We start from the raw sequence: 22503 nt of genomic DNA on the forward strand, positions 1-22503 counted from the left end.
GGTGCAAAGATCTACTCACCTTGCTGCTGCCCAAGACAAGCCCTATATGTAAGTTCCCTTTGCTCACTAAAACTCCCACCTACCAACCTGGAGTGGCCTGCCCCTATCTTCAGTCTCTCCTTGCCCTCCAAGTATGGGGGCCAGTTTTAGATTTCACCCAGGAAGCTCCCAAGGAGGTTATAAACCAACATACATTAATATAAAGCTTTACTAAAGGTAAAAGATATGACACAGCAGAGGATAAAGCATAGACAACCTTGAGAGAGAATGGAGATTTCTAGGCACAACTTGCAGACTATTTTCTCAGAGGCAGGACATACTTCATTTTTGGATCATGACCACCAAGGTAAGTGTGGGAAATCAGGATTCAGCAGAACCAAGATGTAAGTTCACTGGATGGGTCTTTTATATTCCATTGGTCAGGGAACTAAAGCAGACTGGGTTTAAACAGGTGAAATAGATACAAACGATTAATCATGTATTTTCAACAAAAAAGTACACACACTGGTTCAGAGAACCTCTAAGAAAGCTTTGGACTTTTTTTTTTAATGTTTATTTAGTTTTGAGAGAGAGAGAGAGAGAGAGAGAGAGAGAGAGAGAACGACTGGCGGAGGGGACAGAGAAACGGAGACATAGAATCGAAAGCAGTCTCCAGGCTCGGAGCTGTCAGCAAAGAGTCTGATGCAGAGCTCGAACTCATGCGCTATGACATCACAACTTGAGCTGAAGTCAGATGCTTAACAGACTGAGCCACCCAGGCGCCCCCGGACTTTAAATAAGACATTATAAATTACTACCTAATGTGTTTAATCACTTCTTCTGTCCAGTGTCAGTATCATGGTGAATCTGGACATAAGAATAGAGATACTGAAAACTAGTTTTTAGCTTTTTCAACAACTTTCAAAAATTATATGTCAGATTAAAAAATGGAAAAGCATAAAGTCTTGGTTTTGAATCATGTAATGTTAGAAATACACATTAAACTGCTATTATATACACAGACATGCTATTTAAAAATATACGTATGTGCTATTGATTGTTTTAAAACAAATTATTTGATTGGCTAGATCCTACTAGTCACCTACTAGACTGGTGACTGCCTGGTAAGCCCAAATATCTCCTTATCTGTGAAGCCACTTAGATGATAGAGAAAATGTTCAAAATTAAACATAAATATGAAATGCTTTGATATGAAAAATGTATTTCTTAAGCATTTTAAAAATAGAAATGTTAAAACTAAAAATAAACAAACATAAAAAAATGAGTTACTAAGCTATAAAAATATGGAAGAAAGAAATTCAAATTACTAAGTAAAATAAGCCAATTTGAAAGGGCTATCTACTATATGATTCCAACAACATGACATTCTGGAAGACACAAAACTACAGAGACAGTAAAAAGATCAGTGGGGATCTTGCCAGGATTAGTGGAGAGGTAGCAATGAACATACAGAGCCCAGAGGATTTGGGGGGCAGTGAAATAATACTATATTATATGGTGTGTGTATGCAATTATGTTGTAATAACTTATAATATCTATTTTATATGTAAATAATATATATAGTATACCTACATTATACTCTATCAATAGATACATGTCATTACACGTTTGTCAAAACTCATATAATGTACAACATCAAGAGTGAACCTTAATATAAACTTTGGACTTTGGGGATAATGACGTTTCAATGTAGGTTCGCCAATTATAACAAATGTACCTATCTGGTGGGGATGTTGAGAGTAGGGGAGGTTGTGGAGGGGAGGACAGAGGGTATATAGAAACTTTATACAATTTTCACTCACTTTTCTGTGAACCTAAAACTGCTCTAAAAAGTAGCCTATTGAAAAGAAAAAAAAAAGGATGGATGGAAAAAGATACACTAGGTGCATTATAACAAGTAGTTTACTATTACCATCAAGACAGGGGTATTAGGATCTTTACTCAGGATAAAGGTATTTGCTACAGTTAATAAAAGGAAAGTTTACCAGACTGTTATATCAACTATGGACTTTAGTTTACCTTGTCAGCTTCTGGAGGCTGCCTACATCCCTTGTGGTACTTTCTCCATCTTCCAAGCCAGCAACGTTGCATCTCTCTGATCCTTCTTCTCCTCTTTCCGTAACTACTAAAAAGAAGAAGTTAGGAAAAGTTATCTGCTCTAAAATCTCCTATCATTAGATTAAGTCCACCTGGATAATCCAGGATGCTCTTCCCATCAGAAGGTCTTTACCTTTGTAACACCTGCAAAGTCCCTTTTGCCGTGTAAAGTAATACATTCACAGGGTCCAAGGATTAGGATGCGAACATCTTTGAGAACATATTTTACCTTCTATAAGCTTCCAAGTTCAAGTTGTTTGCCAAAACAATCCATTGTGTCTATACAACTAAAGATCCCAATTTTTGCTTGCTATTGGTTAAAGGCAGTCTTGAAACCCTAGAGGCCGTCTCCTGTTTCTTGCCATATGGGCTTCTGCAACATAACTGCTGATTTCATGACACCTGTAGGGAGAATGTCTGGCTCTAGTATGCTATGATATAGTCATATAGCATAACTGAATCATAGAAATGATTGCCATATCCTATTGATTAGAAGCAAATCTTGGGGGTTGCTCAGTCAAGGTGGGGGGAGTGGGTTACACAAATGTGTGGACACCGGAGAAAGGAAAATCTTTGAAGCTCACCTTAGAATCTGCCTCCTCACTAGTCATTGAACTTCTTAGTATACTCTGAGAAAAATCTCACAGGAGACACATAAACACTTGTATGGAATACTAATTGTTATATTATTTGCAACTGTGAAAATCTTGAAATAACCCAAATGCCCATTAGCAAAAGAATGAAATAAGTTGTGATATATCCAGACAATAAATACTAAACTGGTTAAAATGAATGAATTAGAGCCTCAGGTATCAGCATACATAAATCCCCAAAATGTGTTTTTTAACTCCACAAACTGTAATTTGTAAATCATATTGAACCATTTAGTTAAACCTGAAAACAAGAAAAAGGATATAATGTAATATTTATTAATATAAAGCTGTGTTTAAAATTTCTAGAATACATGCATAGAAATGATAAAACCAAATTCAGAAGAGTGGGTACTTCTGAAGGGATGAGTGAATTACGGAATTAGGGAGAGATATGCAACTGACCTCAACTGTGTCTTGAATGATTTATTTATATAAAAAAATTCAAAAAATAATGAAGCCAAATCTGACTTTGAAGGTAAAATCTGACAAAGCTGACTGGGAAGCACAGGGTGTTCAATATTCTATATTATTTTTTTGTGTGTTTACCTGAAATATTTTGTGAGAAAAATGTAATATAGATACATTGAAACATCAATATTTAGTATTTAAAACAAGGACACTGGGGGGCGCCTGGGTGGCGCAGTCGGTTAAGCGTCCGACTTCAGCCAGGTCACGATCTGGCGGTCCGGGAGTTCGAGCCCCGCGTCGGGCTCTGGGCTGATGGCTCAGAGCCTGGAGCCTGTTTCCGATTCTGTGTCTCCCTCTCTCTCTGCCCCTCCCCCATTCATGCTCTGTCTCTCTCTGTCCCAAAAATAAATAAACGTTGAAAAAAAAATTTTAAAACAAGGACACTGGTTCAATCCCAAATCCCTCATTTACTGACTATAACCCTTAGGCAAGTTGTTATACCAACATGAGCCTCAGTTTACTTTGAATGGGTTACAAAGAGCATCTGCCTCATTGAATTATGATGAAAACAAAAAAAAATGGTTTAATACATTTAAAGCACTTAAAACGGTTCTTGGTAATGACAGCAGTTTTTATTATGTATCAACTTGACTAGGCTATAATGCCTAGTTGTTTGTTCAAATACTAGTCTAGATGTTGTTGTGAAGGTATTTGCAAATGTGGTTAATGTTTACAATCACTGGATTTTACGTAAAGCAGATTAACCTACATAATGTAAGTATGCCAACAATTAAAGGCTTTAAAAACAAGAAAAGGTTGGGGCACCTAGGTGGCTCAGTTGGTTAAGCGTCCAACTTCGGCTCAGGTCATGATCTCACAGTTCGTGGGTTCGAGCCCCACATCTGGCTCTGTGCAGACACACTCGGTGTCTGGAGCCTGCTTCTGATTCTGTGTCTTTCTCTCTCTCTCTGCCTTCCCCTGCTTACACTCTGTCTCTCTCGAAAATAAAATAAAATAAAACATTTAAAAAAATGTTAAAAAAAAAAAACAAGAAAAGGAATTCTATCTTAAGGCTACAGCATAAAATCCTGCCTGAGTTTTCAGTCTGCTGTCCTGCCCCGTACATTTTGAATTCTAGACTGCACCATTAACTCATACCCTGCCGATTTTGAATTCTAGACTGCATTATTAACTCTTCCATAAATTTCCAGCCTTCTGGTTTGCCCTATGGATTTCAGACTCACCAGCCTCCACAATCATGTGAACCAATTCCATAAAAATACATCTCTCTATAAACCCCATTGGTTCTGTTTCTCTGTAGAACCCTGACTAATAGAGCAGTTTACTATCCAGGTGTTCTCAGTTTTTCTTTTGGTCCATATTGACACAATGGGCAATATGAACTATATACTTATTTGGGGGATAATTTAACTTGCCTATTTTCTCTTTTGCATTTATTGGATGTGGCCTTTTACAAAATTTTCTGTGGTTACAAAATTTTCTCTAGGAAATCTTTAGCATATGTTTTCCATATACTAAAAGGTTAGAATTGGACTTTGAACTATTGCAGTTAAGATAAAGTAAGAATTAATGAAATATTTAAAATGTGATGTTAATAAAATTAGTATGTTTGGCATGGGGAAGAATGCTCTGGACAAAACCACTGAAACGAACTTAAGCTAGATGTAAAGATATACCTTGTGGCCACTAGAGGGCACACAACATCTGCCACATTTTTCTTTAAACCCAGACTTCTGACTATAAAGCAGTTACATTTTGTCTAAAAAGCAAGAAAATGGAGCCTCATTTATATTTAAATCATTATCGTTGAAATACAAATATTGACCTAATTAAAAATGAGTGCATTCACTTAAGATTCACTTTTCAGCCAATTTTCAATATTTAGGAATTTCTTCCCCAAGACCAGATTTTTAAATATAGCAATGCATTCGATTCTGATCAATGAGTATAAGTAAGTAAAATTAGATTTTAAGTTTTTTAAAAGTAGGAATCACACCTTATTTATATTTGAATCCTAATACATTTGCTGACTGTCACATTTTAGGAACATACATGGTTTTTCATTATGAAATTCAAAGATTTATATCAAAAACAACATTAGGTTCTTTACAAAGGTATATAATGCGATTCCATAGATGTAATTTTGCTAGACATATAATGAGGTGATGGTAACAGTCAAATCATATTCTGTACGAATTCAGGGCCAGGTGACAGCCTTATGGTATATCAGAGGTAAAGCCCACTTGCCCAAAACTATTAGCTCTATCTGCCTGTTGGTTGTTGGAAAATTCTCTTAGGATCTTCTATTGATTAAATCTCAGGTCCATTTTTTCTTTCAAGCGTTGGGTACTTTGCGCCCATAGTCTGTCTTCCCCAACCCCCTAGGGATGCATCTTATTTTCCTTTTCACAGACTGTTGCTTACTCCATTTCTTGCAAATGTTACCTACCACAGAGTAGATGCCAGTTACTGAGCCCCAAACCATTTTTTTTTCTCTTTAAAGGCTTTCATTTAATCTCAGAGAACCCTACTGGACTGACCTTTTCTGCTTTAGACATTGACACACACAGACTAGATCTATTGCTGGGTCTGATGTGATTTCATGCCTCATAGATTATAAATATACAGTCACAATGACTATTTCTTCTTTCTTTTCATCAGGTCAAAGAGTTATGAAAATATATAAATATTTCTTTTAAAAATATTCATATTCATTCCTTTCCCTCTGTTTTTACCACTACTTACTGAGTTAATCTCTCATGGCCCTGCATCCGAATTACTATAAGAGTTTTTTTTTTTTTTTTAATTGGCATCTCCTACTCTGTTTCCATTTTTGAATCTCTTTCCATAAAGACACTAGAGCAATCTTGTTTAAATGATTTCATGACCGTTCTCCCAAGCCAATACATCTCTAGTGATTTTTTACACCAAGTCAATGTGAAAGTGTCTGATATGTTAGCTCTCAGAATATGATCCCATCCATCATATGTATCAAAATTTATTTCTCTGGACTCCCACATGCATTTTTGTCATGACAAAAAGATTACTTTCACAACACAGCAACTTTAGACTTTTAAATTGTCATATACTGTAACATTTAGCTTCTCTAGAGCAGGCACCCTCTTGTTAGATTTGTATGTTCAATGTTTTCTATAAAGCAGGCCCCTGGAAGAAGCATAATCATTACTGGCTGAATGTATAAATCTACAAAATGACATCCAGGCTATATCCTCTTTATTTTTTTTCACCGTTTAATCATATTTAGGTCAGTGTGGATGGTACAGTAGATAACATATATGACTTAGGAGTCATAGGTTTAAATTCTTGCTCTTCTATCTAATATCTTTGGAATATTGGGAACATGTCCAATCTTTTCCAAAACTGAGAAAAAAATAGTATTTTCAATTGCAAATATAATATAGACAGTGCAGAGAATTTGGGGGAAAGGGGAAGAAAATTTTACCTCTAAATCTGTGTTTTCCATTCCTATTACTGCTATAAAAATGATCATAAATTTAGTGGCTTAAAACAACATGAAAATTTATCATGTTTTGGCTTGCAGGTCATAGTCTGAAATGAATCTCACTGAACTAAAATTGAAGTGTTAGCAGGATCACATTACTTTCTGGAAGCTCTAAGGAAGAATGACTTTAGGTTTTTTGTTTGTTTGTTTGTTTGTTGCCTTTTCCACTTCTACAGTTACCCCCTTCCATCTTCCAAACCAACAGTGGTCAGCTTAATCTTTTTCTCATTGCATTACTCTGACACTAAAGTTCTGTTGGAATTACATTATTGGATTATTTTAGATAACCCAGAACAATCTCTTTATCTTAATGTTCCTACTGACTAGAAACCTCAGTTATATCTACCACTTTATTCCCCCCACCTTGCTACTTATTCAGAGTCTCAGCATTAGAATATGCATATCTTTCAGGTGAGAGCATTATTCTGCCCCTCACAGCTTACCCTCTGGCCCTGAAATAGTTACATCTATCTCAAATTCAAAATATATTAAATTCATTTTAATATTCTCCAAAGTCTCAATCAATTATAGCATCAACTCAAAGTTCAAATATGTTATCTAAATATCATCAGTTCAAAAGCCCCACTCTCATTATCTAAATCAGGTATGGCTGAGGTTCTGGATATAATTCATCCTTAGTCACAATGCATCTCCAGCTGTGAACCAGTGAAACTCAAGAAACAAGTTATTTGCATACATAATAAAATGGTGTGCAGATACGGGATAACATTTTATAGACATTCTCAGGTGAAAGGGGAGACAAATTGTTTAAAAAGTGTTACTGGTCCCAATTTGGTATCAATTTCTATATCATCTGGGAGAGCTCCATTTTGTTTCAAGTCTTGGAAATAATCCTCTGTGCCTTGTGATTCCACTTTCTGGGCTCCTGATTCTGCCTTAGGTATCATTCTTTCTTGCTCTTCAAAGGTAGAACATGTTTTCAGTTAATTTATTTTATTAACCTGTTGGGTATATCCCTTTTAAACCAAGGTGGCAGTGTTTTCTGCTGGTATAACATTGTCAAGAAATTTGTGGATCTCCCATTTATGTTATGAGAATTCTTTCGAGACAAGAGTTCTCCACGTTTCTCTTGGATAATCATTCCTGGCTTCTGCTGATATGGCCAAGAAGACCTATGAATCACACACATGCCTAATCTCTTCAAAGAGCCCTCTATGTAACTGAATACTCTGACCTCTTTATCCTTCTGATCCACTAAATAAAGGTTTTCCAGCCACACCCTCAGCTTTCATTTAAGAGCATACTTTCCTGACAACAAACCTGATTTTCACATCTTGTGCAGTCTAGACAGACAAGGATTTCTTCCACATAACTAAAGAACACAATTCAGCTAAGCTCTCCGCCATTATATAGCAAGGACTTCCTTTTCTTTAGTTTCCAATAATAAGTTTCTCTTTTTCACCTTAGCCCTTATTAGCAGCTCCTTCCATGTCCATATTTCTACAAATATTTTGTTTTGTTTCTGATGATTTATGTATTCCCTTGCTTCGTTCTAAGAGAGCTGCTAACACCCACTAACAGTCTGTTCAAGGCAATGTCGGTTTTTTTCTTTTTTTTAAAGTTTATTCATTTTGAGAGAGAAAGAGAGTGTGAGTGGGGGAGGGGCAGAAAGAGAGGGAGAAAGATAATTCCAAACAGGCTCCATGTTCACAGCCTGATGCTGGGCTTGATCTCACAAATTGTGAGATCTTGACCTGAGCCAAAATCAAGAGGAGGAGGCTTAACAGATTTAGCCACAGAGGTGCCCAATGTGGGCTTTTTCAATCATACTTCTCAAAATTCCTCAGTGTCCACCTATTATGCAATTCCAAACTCACTTCCATATTTTGAAGGATTTGTCACAGCAATGGTCTACTTCCAGTTACCAAAATCTGTATCAGTCAAGGTTCAATCAGAGCAGTAGAATGAGCAAGAGATATATATTGAAGTATTTATTACAAATAACTGACTTACAAGATGGTGAGGGCTGCTAGATAAGTCTAAAATCCAAAGTACAAGACTTAAGGAAGGGCAGGCTGCAACTCTTATAAAGCTGAAAATGCTGAAATGGACTTTGCTTTTCATCAAGGAAGCCTGAGTTCTATTTTTAAGGCTTCTCAAAAGATTTAATCGATCCTGCCCAGGTTATCTAGGATAATCTTTCTTACTTAAAGTCAACTGATTATGGATTTTAATAACACCTACAAAATGCCTTCACAGCCACGCCTAGGTTTGTGTTTGATTAAATAATTTGGGACTATAGCCTAGACACATCAAACACATTCAAAGATTATCATACTATTACTCTAACATAATTATTATAGTTTTATGTATTTCCTTTGTCCTTTAAACATGCCTCTATACCTAATTATATTCATAATGTACACCACTTTGATGTCTACTTGTTTTGTGTAACATGCATAATAGACTTTTTCCATTACTGAATATTTCTCCTAATTAAAATAGTTAATGATTACATAACATTCAGTCCAGTACTTATGTCATAATTAACAATTGTCTTCCATTTTTTAACCACTGAAAATGGCATTATATTTAATAATTGCATACTAATGATTTTTCTGTATTTTTTATTTTTAAAGACATATACCCCAAAACATAATCATTAGTTCAAAGAATATGAATACACTGATGTAAGTGAAGTTACCACATTATTAAATTGGAAGAATAATAAAATCATCCTCACCTACCTAAAAAGATATAGTTAAATTATGGCAAAATTTTTAACAAATTATAAAGATCTCTATAAACATGAATGAATTCTTGTTTTTATTATAATACATTGTGATATAAAATGGAGACTTAATCAGGGTTAAGCCAGACAGTAAATATTATAGGCTTTGTGGGCCCCATATGGTCCCTGTTGCACTTACCACAACTCTGCCACTGTACTGTGAAGGCAATCATAGTCAATATGCAAACAAAACACTATAAGCCAACAAAACTTTATTAAAAAAATAGACAGTGGGCCAGATTTGTCTCATAGGTTAATAGCTTCCCAACACTCTGGTCTAAATTATTGATTAGTAATTTGGCCAAAAGATTATTAACGTAATTTGAAACTATTTGCAATTTGGCTACTTTCCATCACATTTGAACCATTGAACCTTTTCTTTAAGTTTATTTATTTATTTTAGAGAGAGACAGAGACAGCATGAATAGGGGAGGGGCAGAGATGGAGTGAGAGAAAGAGAGTCCCAAGCAGGCTTCGCGCTGCCAGCACAGAGCCCATTGCGGGGCTCGAACTCACCCACTGTGAGATCATGACCTGAGCCAAAACCAAGAGTCGGACGCTTAACTGACTGTGCCACCCAGGCGCCCCCATCCTTTGCACCTTTTAAAAAATTTTATTGTTGCTGATATAAAGACCCTATCCCTATAACTGGGCATCTTAAAGTGCTCTGATATTAGAAAGAAGATAGAGAACCATCTGGCCTGCAGATCATCATGCCGGTTGTGTATCCACCAATATTTTATACACTGACATTTTCTGGTCTCCTAATTCTGCTCCCTTGTAAGACCTAATAATTCCAAGGATATAGATCCTTAAGAAGCATAAGTAAAATAAAGACATATCTGGGACATCTTGTTTGTCCCCCGGTGTTCTTTTTTTCCTACCTAAGGTACATACTCTTTGGCCCTGAATCATAGATGAGGTCTCCAAGTGTGAGGCGAGGTTTCCTTTACTCATCAGAAAACATTTAAGTTATAAAACATCTCCATTTTATAATCCATAGAGTTGTATAGCTTATATGACATTTACTGGAGACCTATGCTTTCATAAACTCATAGACTTCAGGTTTATCTACCATCAGTAATTTTTAGCCAGGGACATTCTGCTACGATCATTCTATAAATAGCTCTTTTTCTTTAGGAAATTTCACCTGTTTGTTTCTTTTACTCAGAGGTGCAGCTGAAAAGGAGACTGGGCCAAGTTGGCTACTTCCTCCCCTGGTTCCCTACCACTGCCCCAGGAGCATCCTTCTGGAAAAGGGAGCAAATGGATCACAGCCCAGCTGCCTTAACTTCTTTCTCACTCACAATATACTGGATAATAAAGAAGGTTATGTTTTATCCCTATTGCATGTGCTCACACAAGTTTTCTCAAAAACTTGTGTAAATAATAAATAAATAAATAAATAAATAAATAAATAAATAAATAAAGATAGATAGATGTCATGGAAAATATACATTTCTCTGAAAAATAAGATGCTGTCATTGACAACAGAATATTGTAGCAGACCTGTAATGCATTAAAGAACAAATACAGGTTATACTGGGAGTAGGATCAATCAAGATATAGGTTAAATTAAGAACACTGTACTTTGGCTCTCTTTTATTAAAGGACTCTTTATATAACAGAATAGGCAAAACAATACTGTTGTGGAGTGATCATCATCTACATATCTTTCCCCTTTCCACTAGTTTCTGATTTCCTTAATGGCTCACCTGTTCACCATTTTATACCCAGAGCTGCTGAAACAGCAGATAATCAGTAAATATTTTGAATGAATAAATTCAAGAATGAGTGGATGAATGAATGAATCTTATCAAGCCCATATATTTCTCCATGTTTTTAATGTATTTTACTTTGAGAGTACCATTAAAAACATTATTTATAGTTTCTGCATCATTATTACTAGTGCATATCAGAACCCTTATAACTTGTGGTGTATGCAGTTTCACACTTGTTGTATAAAATATGCTCAGTTTAGGAAAACATATACTCTAAAGTCTAACAAATGTTAATTTTCTTAAGTAGACATTTCTGAAAATATGACAAAAGAACACAATGTTCTTCAAATTGTGCTTAATATTTGATTTTTAACAGAAGTTCAGACATAAGCTTACTACCAAGTCTACTCCAAAATATTTGAAAATTCTGGGCGAACCCACAAAATATCAGTTTTCTCAGAACTATTTCTCAGTAGTGATATTTCACACTCTGAATAACACTTTTCTTCATAGGCTTAATTAATGAAGAAACAAGTGAGCAGGCAGATGGAAAATAAATCTTAGTATTTCATAATATAACTATTTCTTTAACGTTAACTTTGTTTTCTGCTTTAGAGAACAAACAACTCCTAGATGTGGAGGGAAAACAACATTTATTAACTAAGAAATCAGAAAGTGTCAAACTGAAGGGAGAAAGGAGATTGATAGTATGCTTATGGGACTCTTCAGTTGTTGGGAGTTTCAGTGACAACCTGCCGTCCAAGAGTCAACTAGTAGTTATTATTTGTTCTTTACATGGCAGTTATTACAACGTCACAGTGAATAGGGGCGCCTGGGTGGCTCAGTTGGTTAAACGTCTGACTTTGGCTCAGGTCACAGTTTGTGAGTTTGAGCCCCACGTTGGTCCCTGTGCTATCGGTTCAGAGCCTGAAGCCTGCTTCAGATTCAGTGTCTCCTCTCTCTGCCCCTCCCCTGCTCACGCTCTGTCTCTCTCTCAAAAAATGAATAAAATTTACAAAAATTAAAAAAAATGTCACAGTGAATACTACAAGTAAGGAATTCTAGAAGAGTTTATGCCTAATTGCAAGAATGAAGATATGTAAGTCATCTTGATGTTTGGTGCCAATTTCAACCCCAAATATGTACTGTTTCTCTCAGTAGACTGAGAACAAAACTATACCAAAAGAAAATGGTTCATTAAAATCACTGTGCAATAATTACTTCATATCATGTTAAGTTTTGCTATATGCCCCTGTAAAAAAATCTATTATAAAAATTCGTAGCCTTTTTCTACTTTACCAAGTTTTCACTCACATGATGTTCATGTTTACAAATATATCAGAAAGCTACTTAAATCTCCTTTTTTGTCCCTGATTTAAGACATAAGAAACTTAAGGTTATACTATTTGAGAGTCTGTAGAAAGGGGATTATATGAAATCCCCTTTGATTGTATGAACTCTCACATTATAAAACCTTCTTGCGTTACACTAAATTTTCTCAGATTTCTTTTCCTCCATTTCTTTCCATTATATTTCTTGTTTTGCACACTTTCCATGTTCTCTTCTATTGCCAAGCCTCCATGTATATGTTAGCTATATCCCTAGCCTTACCCTTTCTTCCGAACTCAATATCTACATTCCTCTTCTTAATGAATATTTCCAGGCTAGATAAACTTGAACTTAATAGGTCCAACATTAATTCATGATATTTCCTCTGGGAAAGAATTTCCCTAAATATTTTATTGGGATAGCTTTATATTTAGCTGTAGTAAATATTTATCTTATTTCTATGACTTTCTTAGATTCACATGCTGATAATACACAGACAGATGGGAATGTGGAAAGAAGTTACACATGACAATTTAGTAGTAAGACAGTGCTGTCTCACCATTCCGTCAACTGGGGAAGGGTATGCAAGAAGATCAGGGATATATGAACCTTGTATGTTGGAACAGAAACCTTGATCTCAACAAGTCCTGATATTATGTTTGAGTCAACAATGTGATATAACAATAAATCATGCATCAAGAAACAAAAATCAAATAAATTTTAAACTTAATTTAAAAGATTTTCTACTTAATTTTCACAAATATTTTCTGAGTTGTACAGTAGCTTGCAATCGTCAAGTGTTACAAATGTGATGATTGAAAGTTCTGTTAGCTTTCTTCCACATTCATCAAATCTATCAGAAGAGGAAACAATTTTCTGTCTTTTCAATTTTAGAAGCGGCCCTTAATTTTCTCTAAAGTCTTCTTTCTCACTGTTCTTGATCCAAATTAATGGAATCATAAGCATCCACTTTACTTTTTTTCACCACTGACTTCTCTCTTAATATTCATGTAGTTGGGATTCAAATTCTGTTTATTTGACCTCAGAAATGATTCTCAGTTTGGGCTTCTCTTCTCCTTATCATTCCTATTCCTTAATGCACAAACTCATCATCATTTTTGTAGGCCAGGGTTTTCAGTCTCAGCACTACCGACATTTTGATCTGTATAGTTTTTTATTGAATTAGGAGAAGCTATCCTTTGCACTGTACTATGTTCAGCAGCATCACTGGCCTCTATCAACTAGATTCGAGAAGCACTCTACCTCTACTACCATCACCTAGTAGTGAAAATAAAGAATGTCTCCAGATATAACAAGTATATACTTCGCAGGCCAGAATCACCTGTAATTGAGAACCACTAACCAAAAATAAACATTGCTCCAGGCCTGCATAACAAAGCTTACAAGCAAGACCCAAAAGAACCAAATTACTTCCAAGTTACCTTAATGTATTTCAGGAACAAAACACAAAAATATTTATAGACATATAAACACAGTACTCAATAAGTAAAAATGACAATGTCTGCAATCTAATAAAAATTATGAGACATTCAAAGAAGCTGAAACATAGAATCCATTGTCACAAGAAAAATCATTCCATGCTCATGTATTGGAGGAATAAATATTGTTAAAATGTCAATACTACCCAAAGCTATCTACACATTCAATGCAATCCCAATCAAAATTGCACCAGCATTCTTCTCAAAGCTAGAACAAACAATCCTAAAATTTGTATGGAACCACAAAAGACCCCGAATAGCCAAAGTAATATTGAAGAAGACCAAAACTGGAGGCATCACAATCCCAGACTTTAGCCTCTACTACAAAGCTGTAATCATTAAGACAGCATGGTATTGGCATAAAAACAGACACACAGACCAATGGAATAGAATAGAGACTCCAGACTTGGACCCACAGAAGTATGGCCAACTAATCTTTGACAAAGCAGGAAAGAATATCCAGTGGAAAAAAGACAGTCTCTTTAACAAATGGTGCTGGGAGAACTGGACAGCAACATGCAGAAGGATGAAACTAGACCACTTTCTTACACCATTCACAAAAATAAACTCAAAATGGATAAAGGACCTGAATGTGAGACTGGAAACCATCAAAACCCTAGAGGAGAAAGCAGGAAAAAACCTCTCTGACCTCAGCCACATCAATTTCTTACTTGACACATCTCCAAAGGTAAGGGAATTAAAAGCAAAAATGAACTACTGGGACCTCATGAAGATAAAAAGCTTCTGCACAGCAAAGGAAACAACCAAGAAAACTAAAAGGCAACCAACGGAATGGGAAAAGATATTTGCAAATGACATATCAGACAAAGGGCTAGTATCCAAAATCTATAAAGAACTCACCAAACTCCACACCCGAAAAACAAATAACCCAGTGAAGAAATGGGCAGAAAATATGAATAGACACTTCTCTAAAGAAGACATCCAGATGGCCAACAGGCACGCGAAAAGATGCTTAATGTCGCTCCTCATCAGGATATCACCTCACACTCAGATATCACTTCACGCAGGTCAGAGTGGCTAAAATGAACAAAACAGGAGACTATAGATGCTGGAGAGGATGTGGAGAAACGGGAACCCTCTTGCACTGTTGGTGGGAATACAAACTGGTGCAGCCGCTCTGGAAAACAGTGTGGAGGTTCCTCAAAAAATTAAAAATAGACCTACCCTATGACCCAGCAATAGCACTGCTAGGAATTTACCCAAGGGATACAGGAGTACTGATGCATAGGGACACTTGTACCCCAATGTTTATAGCAGCACTCTCCACAATAGCCAAATTATGGAAAGAGCCTAAATGTCCATCAACTGATGAATGGATAAAGAAATTGTGGTTTAGATACACAATGGAATACTATGTACCAATGAGAAAGAATGAAATAGGGCCTTTTGTAGCAACATGGATGGAACTGGAGAGTGTTATGCTAAGTGAAATAAGTCATACAGAGAAGGACAGATTCCATGTTTTCACTCCTTTGTGGATCCTGAGAAACTTAACAGAAGACCATGGGGGAGGGGAAGAAAAAAATGGTTAGAGATGGAGGGAGCCAAAACATAAGAGACTCTTAAAAACTGAGAACAAACTGAGGGTTTATGGGGGGTGGGAGGGAGGGGTGGGTGGGTGATGGGTATTGAGGAAGGCACCTGTTAGGATGAGCACTGGGTGTTGTATGGAAACCAATTTGACAATAATTTCATGTTAAAAATAAAATAAAATAAAATTCATAAGAAAATGTGAAGGACTGAAGAGACAAACAACTTTGAAAGAAGAATAAAATTGGAGGAGATTCACTATCTGATGTTGGATTTATTATAATGCCATAAAATCAAGACTATGTGCTACAGGCATAAAGACAGACAAATAGATCAATGAAGCAGAAGAGGAGGTCCAGAAATAGACACACCTATAGGTAGCAAAAGTTTTCTATATCGTCTTTTCAACAAATTTTGCTGGAATAATTAGATACCTATATCAAACAAAACAAAACAAAAACTTTGATACATGCATGTACCATATAGAAACATGAGTTCAAAACATACCAATGATTTAAATGTAAAACCTAAAAATGTAAGGATTTCTCAAAGTGTAAAAATAAAAAATAACCTGAATTTTTTTTGTTTTAGAGAGAGAGATAGGCAGGGGAGGGGCAGAGAGAGAAGGAGAGAGAGAATCTCAAGCAGGCCCCACACCCACACAGAGCCCTCCATCTCATGACCATGAGATCATGACTGAGCCAAAATCAAGATACAGACATTTAACCAACTGAGCCACCCAGGCCCCCCAACCTGAATTTCTTAAATGTACAAATTATTTTTTCTTTGTTTCAAGTTATTTAAATTCGAGTTAGTTAACATGAAGGGTAATATTAGTTTCAGAAGTAGAATTTGGTGATGCATCACTTATGTACAATACCCAGTGCATATTACAAATGCCCTGAATAATACCCATCACCTATTTAACCCATCCCCCCCCACTTCCCCTCCAGCAACTCCCAGTTTGTTCTCTATAGTTAAGAGTCTGTTTCTTGGTTTGTTTGTCTCTTTTTTTTTATTTTCCCATGTTCATCTGTTCCATTTTAAATTCCACATCAATGAAATCATATGGCATATGTCTTTCTCTGACTGACCAATTTAGCTTAGCATAATACTCTCTAGCTCCATCCACATCACTGCAAATGGCAGGATTTCATTCTTTCTGGGGGCTGAATATGTACACACACACACACACACACACACACACACACACACACATACCACATCTTCTTTATCTATTCTTCATCCAATGAGCTATTTGGGCTCTTTCCATAATTTGGCTCCTGCTGCTATAAACATTTTGCTGCTATAAACACTGGGGTGCTTGTGTCCCTCCAAATTAGTATTTTTGTATTCTTTGGGTAAGTACCTACTAATGCAATTGTAGGGTAGTTCTATTTTTAACTTTTTGAGGAAACTCCATACTGTTTTCCAGAGTGACTACACCAGTTTGCATTCCCACCCACAGTGTAAGAGGGTTCCCCTTTCTCTGCATCCTTGACAACATCTATTGTTTCCTGTGTTGTTAATTTTAGCCATTATGACAGGTGTGAGGTAGTATCTCATTGTAGTTTTGATTTGTGTTTCCCTCACGATGAGTGAGGTCGAGTATTTTTTCATGTGTCTACTGGCCATCTGGATATCTCATTTGGAAAAATGTCTTCATGTTTTCTGTTCATTTCTTCACTGGAGTATGCGTTCTTTGGGTGTTGAGTTTGACAAGTTCTTTATAGATTTTGGATACCAAACCTTTATCAGATATGTCATTTGCAAATATCTTTTCCCATTATGAAGGTTGCCTTCAGAAAGACAAAACAATAGTTGTGTTGATTGTTTCCTTCACTGTGCCGAAGTTTTTATTTTTTATCTTGATGAAGTTCCAATATTTCTTTTTTGCTTTTATTTACCTTGACTCAGGAGAAATGTCTGGTTAAGAAGTTGCCAGGGTCAATGTCAAAGAGGTTGCTGCTTGCGTTCAACTCTAGGATTTTTCTGGTTTCCTGTCTCATATTTAGGTATTTCATCCACTTTGAAATGGTTTTCTACATAAACTATGATGTCTTCTACAATAGTGGAAAGTTTGTCATCTTCCCTGCTGATATGGGTGCCTTTTATTTTTCTTGTCTAATTGCTAAGGCTAGCATTTCCAGTACTATGTTAAATAACAATGGTTGAGAGTGGACATTCTGCTCTTCTTCCTGACTTTAGAGGAAACACTCAGTTTTTCCCCATTTAGGATGATATTAGCTGTGGATCTTTCATATATGGCTTTTACGATGTTGAGGTACATTCCCTCTATCCCTATTTTGGTCAGGGTTTTTATAAAGAATGGATGCTGTATTTTATTAAATGCTTCTTATGCATCTATATAGAGGATCAATGGTTCTTATCCTTTCTTTAATTAATGTGGTATATTATATTGATTCATTTGTGAATACTGAACTACCTTGCAACCCAGGAGTAAATCCCACTTGATTGTGTGAATGATTTTTTTAATGTAGCATTGGATTCAATATGCTAGTATTTTGTTGAGAATTTTTGCATCCATGTTCACCAGGGATATTGGCCTGTAATTCTCCTTTTTAGTGGGGTCTTTGACTGGTTTTGTAATCAAGGTTATGCTGGTCTCATAGCATGAATTTGGAAGCTTTCCTTCCATTTCTATTTTTTGGAACAGTTTGCAATGAATAAATATTAACTCTTTAAATGTTCGGTAGAATTCCATTGGGAAGCCATCTGCCCCTGAACTTTTGTTTGTTGGGAGATTTTTGATTACTGATTCAATTTCTTTGCTGGTTATGGGTCTCTTCAAATTTTCTACTTCTTCCTGTTTCAATTTTAGCAGTTTATATGCTTCTAGGAATTTGTCCATTTCTCCCAGATTGCCCAACTTGTTGACATATAATTTTTCATAATACTCTGTTTTTATTTCTGTGGTGTTGGTTTTGATCCCTCCCCTTTAATTTCTGATTTTAGTTATTTATGTCCTTTCTTTTTTCTTTTTGACAAGTTTGGCTAGGGGGTTATCAGTTTTATTAATTCTTTCAAAATCCGACTCCTGATTTCATTGATCTTTTCTACTGCTTTTTTGGTTGATGTTTGTTTCTGTATTATTTATTTCTGTTCAGATATTTATTATTACCCTTGTCCTTCTGGCTTTAGGCTTCATTTGTTGTTCTTTTTCTAGCTCTTTCAGGTATTAGGTTAGGTTACGTATTTGAGATTTTTTTTTCTTCTTGAGATAGACCTTTATTGCTATATACTCCCCTCTTATAACTACTTTTGCTGCATCCCAAAGGTTTTGGACAGTTGTCTTTTCATTATCATTTGCTTCCATATTTTTTTTTTATTTCTTCTTTAATTTCCTGGTTGACTCATTCATTCTTTAGTAGCATGTGGTCTTTCTAACTTTTTTTCTTGTGGTTGGCTGCAAGTTTCATAGTGTTTCGATCCAAAATTATGCATGGTACAATCTCAAAAATTTGTACTTGTTGAGACCTACTATGTGAACTATTCTAGAGAATGTCCCATGTTCACTCAAAAAGAATGTGTATTTTGCTGCTTCAGGATGAAGTGTTCTGAATATATCTGTCAAGTCTATCTGATCCAGTGTGTCATTAAAGCCAACCCAAATTGGGGGAGTACCCAAATATTTACAATTGTTAGATCTTCTTATTGGATAGACCCTTTTATTATGATATAAAACCTTTCTTCACCTCTTTGGCTTAAAATCTAGTTTGTGTGATAGAAGTATTGCTATTCTGGCTTTCTTTTGACATCCATTAGCATGATAAATGGTTCTCTACCCCCTCACTTCCAGTCTGCAGGTGTCTATAGGTCTAAAATGAGTCTCTCATAGGCAGCAAATAGATGGGTTTTGTTATTTTTACCCATTATGACACCCTATGAATTTTATTAGAGCATTTAGTCCATTTGCATTCAGAGTACTTATTGACAGATATGAATTTAGTACCATTTTATTACTTGCTTTGTCATTATTTCTGGAGAGTCCTCTGTTCCTTTCTAGTCTTTGTTGCTTTTCTTTCCCACTCAAAGAGTCCTCTTTAATATTTCTTGCAGGGCTGGTTTAGTGGTCATAAATTCCTTTAGTTTTTGTTTGTCTGGGCAACTCTTTCTCTCTCTTTCTATTTTGAATACAGCCTTGCTGGATAGAGTATGTTTGGCTGCATATTTTTCCCAGTCACCACACTGAATGTATCATGCCACTCCCTTCTAACCTGCCAAGTTTCTGTGGAGATGTCTGCTGCTAATCTTATTTGTCTTCCTTTGTAAGTTATGGATTTCTTTTGTTTTGCTGCTTTTAGACTTTTTTTTTAATCTATTTTGCGAATTTAACTATAATATGTCTTGGCGTTGGCCTGCTTTTGTTGATTGTGATGGGAGTTTTCTTTGCCTCCTGGATTTGGATGTCTGTTTCCTTCCCTAGATTAGGGAAGTTTTCGGCTATAATTTTCTCAAATAAACTTTCTGCCCCCTTTTCCCTCTCTTCTTCTTATGGGACTTCTACGTAAGAATGTTATTATGCTTTATGGAGTCAGCTAGTTCCGTAAGCCTACATTTTGATCTAATATCTTTCTTTCCCTCTTCTTTATAGCTTCATAAATTTCCATAATTTTTTCTTCTATATCACTTATACATTACTCTGGTTCTTCCATCCTTGTGGTCATTACATCCAACTGGTTTCAAATCTCAGTTATTGCATTTCTCATTTAGGCCTGATTAGCTTTTAGGTTTTTTATCTCTGCAGTAAGTGACTCCCTGGTGACTTCTATGCTTTCCTCAATCCCAGCTGGTATCCCTATTATTGTTGCTTTAAATTCTGGATAAGGCATATTACTTACCTCTGTCTTGATTAGATCCCTGGCCATGAACTCTTCTTGTTCTTTCTTTTGGGATGAATTCCTCGATCTGGACATTTTGCTTAGATCTCTGTTTTCTTTGTGTTAGGTAAGCCTGTTATGATTCCTGCTCTTGAGTAATGGCTTTGTAAAGAGAAAGTTAGATACTGTCTAGGGACTTGCGCTTCAGGAAGTGTCTCTGGTGTGTGCTGTGCGCACTCTGCTGCTGTGTTTTGACTGCCCTTTCTCTCAGGTCAGTGATCTGCAGTTTCTCCTTGCCTGCAGCAGGGAGTGTTTGAACCTTGGCCAGAGTGTGGTGAGTTTTAACTAGATATGCATTGATCTGCTTGTGAAGAGACCTGAAGCTATTTCCACTAGAGCTGAATCTTTCCAGAACCCTATGGTTAGTAGATGTGGTGCATGCAGAGGGGTTTGTGCTAGTCTTCTAGGGAGGCACCCACTGCTCTGGTTCTCAGACACACTTGCCCGAGAAAAGCAGCACCTGCAGAATGCAGGGGGTTGGGCAGGGCTTGGTGTAAGAAGTGGCTTAAGCCATCACTGTTGGTGCTGAACTGCTTACTGAATTTGGTTTATGCTGAGGGGCAACGGAGAGAAATGGCACCAGCGCCCTCTCTGGTCCTTGGAGAGTAGAGTTTGCACCTGCCACTGTTTGCAAAGCCCTCCCATAGGAGTGAACAGCCTCCCCTTGTGTGCCCCAGGCATCCCTCAGATACCTGCCTTCACATTGTTTGTGTCCAGGCTGTCTACCCACTCAGCAGCACAGTGCACCTGAGTTCTATCCTAGGTAGGGTGGCTGCATTTTAAAACTCCAAACTTTAGGGACCTGGTGTGGCCTCTGGGGGAGGGTCTTGTTGCAGGTTTGTCCCAAAAGGGCAGTCACACCAAAGCTCAGAGGCACGGAGTTTGGAGTAAACTGCAGCAAACAGCAGGAGTCTCTGCACCTATGCTGAGGGGCAGGAGAATGTAATGGCACCTGCTATCTCTTTTGTCCTTGGAGAGGCAATACCACCTCTTCCAGATGTGCTCTAAGAAGGGGGAACTGCCTCTCCCAATATGTCCCAGGGAGCCCTCAGATTGCACCATCTTCCCCAGGTTATCTGCCCCCCTCCACAGGAGCACTGCAGCACCCTCAGGGTTCCACACCAGCCATGCAATGAATGTCCAGAACTCTAATCTTTGAGTGCCACTGGTTGTAAAAACTCACAAAAATCAGCCCCTTTTATTTTCCCAGTCAATGGCTTCGTGTGCTCATTTTTTTTCCTCTCTTTCTCCCTCTCTTGGTGACCAGGGCTTCCTCTTCCCTGCAGCATCTGAGATTCCTTTCTCCCCCAAACCACATCTCTGCACCTCCTACCTTCCATGATGTGGCCTTTTCTTTATCTTTCTTTGTGTGGTTTTCTGTCAGTCATCAGATAGACTTATTGGGTATTCCGAATGATTTGATATTTATCTGGCTGTGTTTGAGGGACAAGGAGTGTCTAGGGTCTTCCTACTATACAGCCATCTTAGCTCCTCCCAAATGTAAAAATTATTTTAAGAGATTTCACCAAAAAGGACATATTAAAGCAATGAAAAGTTGAAAAGATTCTCAACAGTATTAGATAAGCAAAGGAAAAGGTGTCAACATCATTAGTCATTATATCAAGCACAAATTAAACCCTCAGTGTGATACTATACATTACTACCCTTACTTAAAACAGGTTTTCTCAATCTAGGCACCACTGACATTTTAGTCACAGTATATCTTTGTTGTTGGGGGCTATGTTATAGATTCTAGGGTTCAGCAGCAAGCTTGCCCTCTAGACTCCATCAGCACACTACCCCTCCAATATTCTCCAGGCACTGACAAACATGCCCTGGGAACAAAATCACCCCAGGTTGAGGACCATTGACCTATACTATGGAAACCACTTCCAGTATGTTCTCAATGTTTTCAGTCTTGCCCTACTTTCTCCTGCTCTACACTATTGTCCAAATTACCTTTTAAAAACCAACCTGATTATATTCATCTGTCCATTTAAAGACCTCTGGTATTTAATTGCCTTTTAGGCACAAGTCCTACATTTTTT

The 22503-nt window shown here is 36.8% G+C and overlaps 1 pseudogene; it reads left to right on the forward strand.

Moving 5' to 3' along the window:
* The first annotated feature begins 334 nt into the window (after positions 1-334).
* LOC121038015 (DDB1- and CUL4-associated factor 13-like) overlaps positions 335-22503 on the forward strand; it is a 105879-nt pseudogene continuing 83710 nt past the window's right edge.

The sequence above is a fragment of the Herpailurus yagouaroundi genome, unplaced genomic scaffold (assembly GCF_014898765.1).
Source record: "Herpailurus yagouaroundi ecotype Mexico unplaced genomic scaffold, PumYag 165, whole genome shotgun sequence".
Lineage (NCBI taxonomy): Eukaryota > Metazoa > Chordata > Mammalia > Carnivora > Felidae > Herpailurus > Herpailurus yagouaroundi.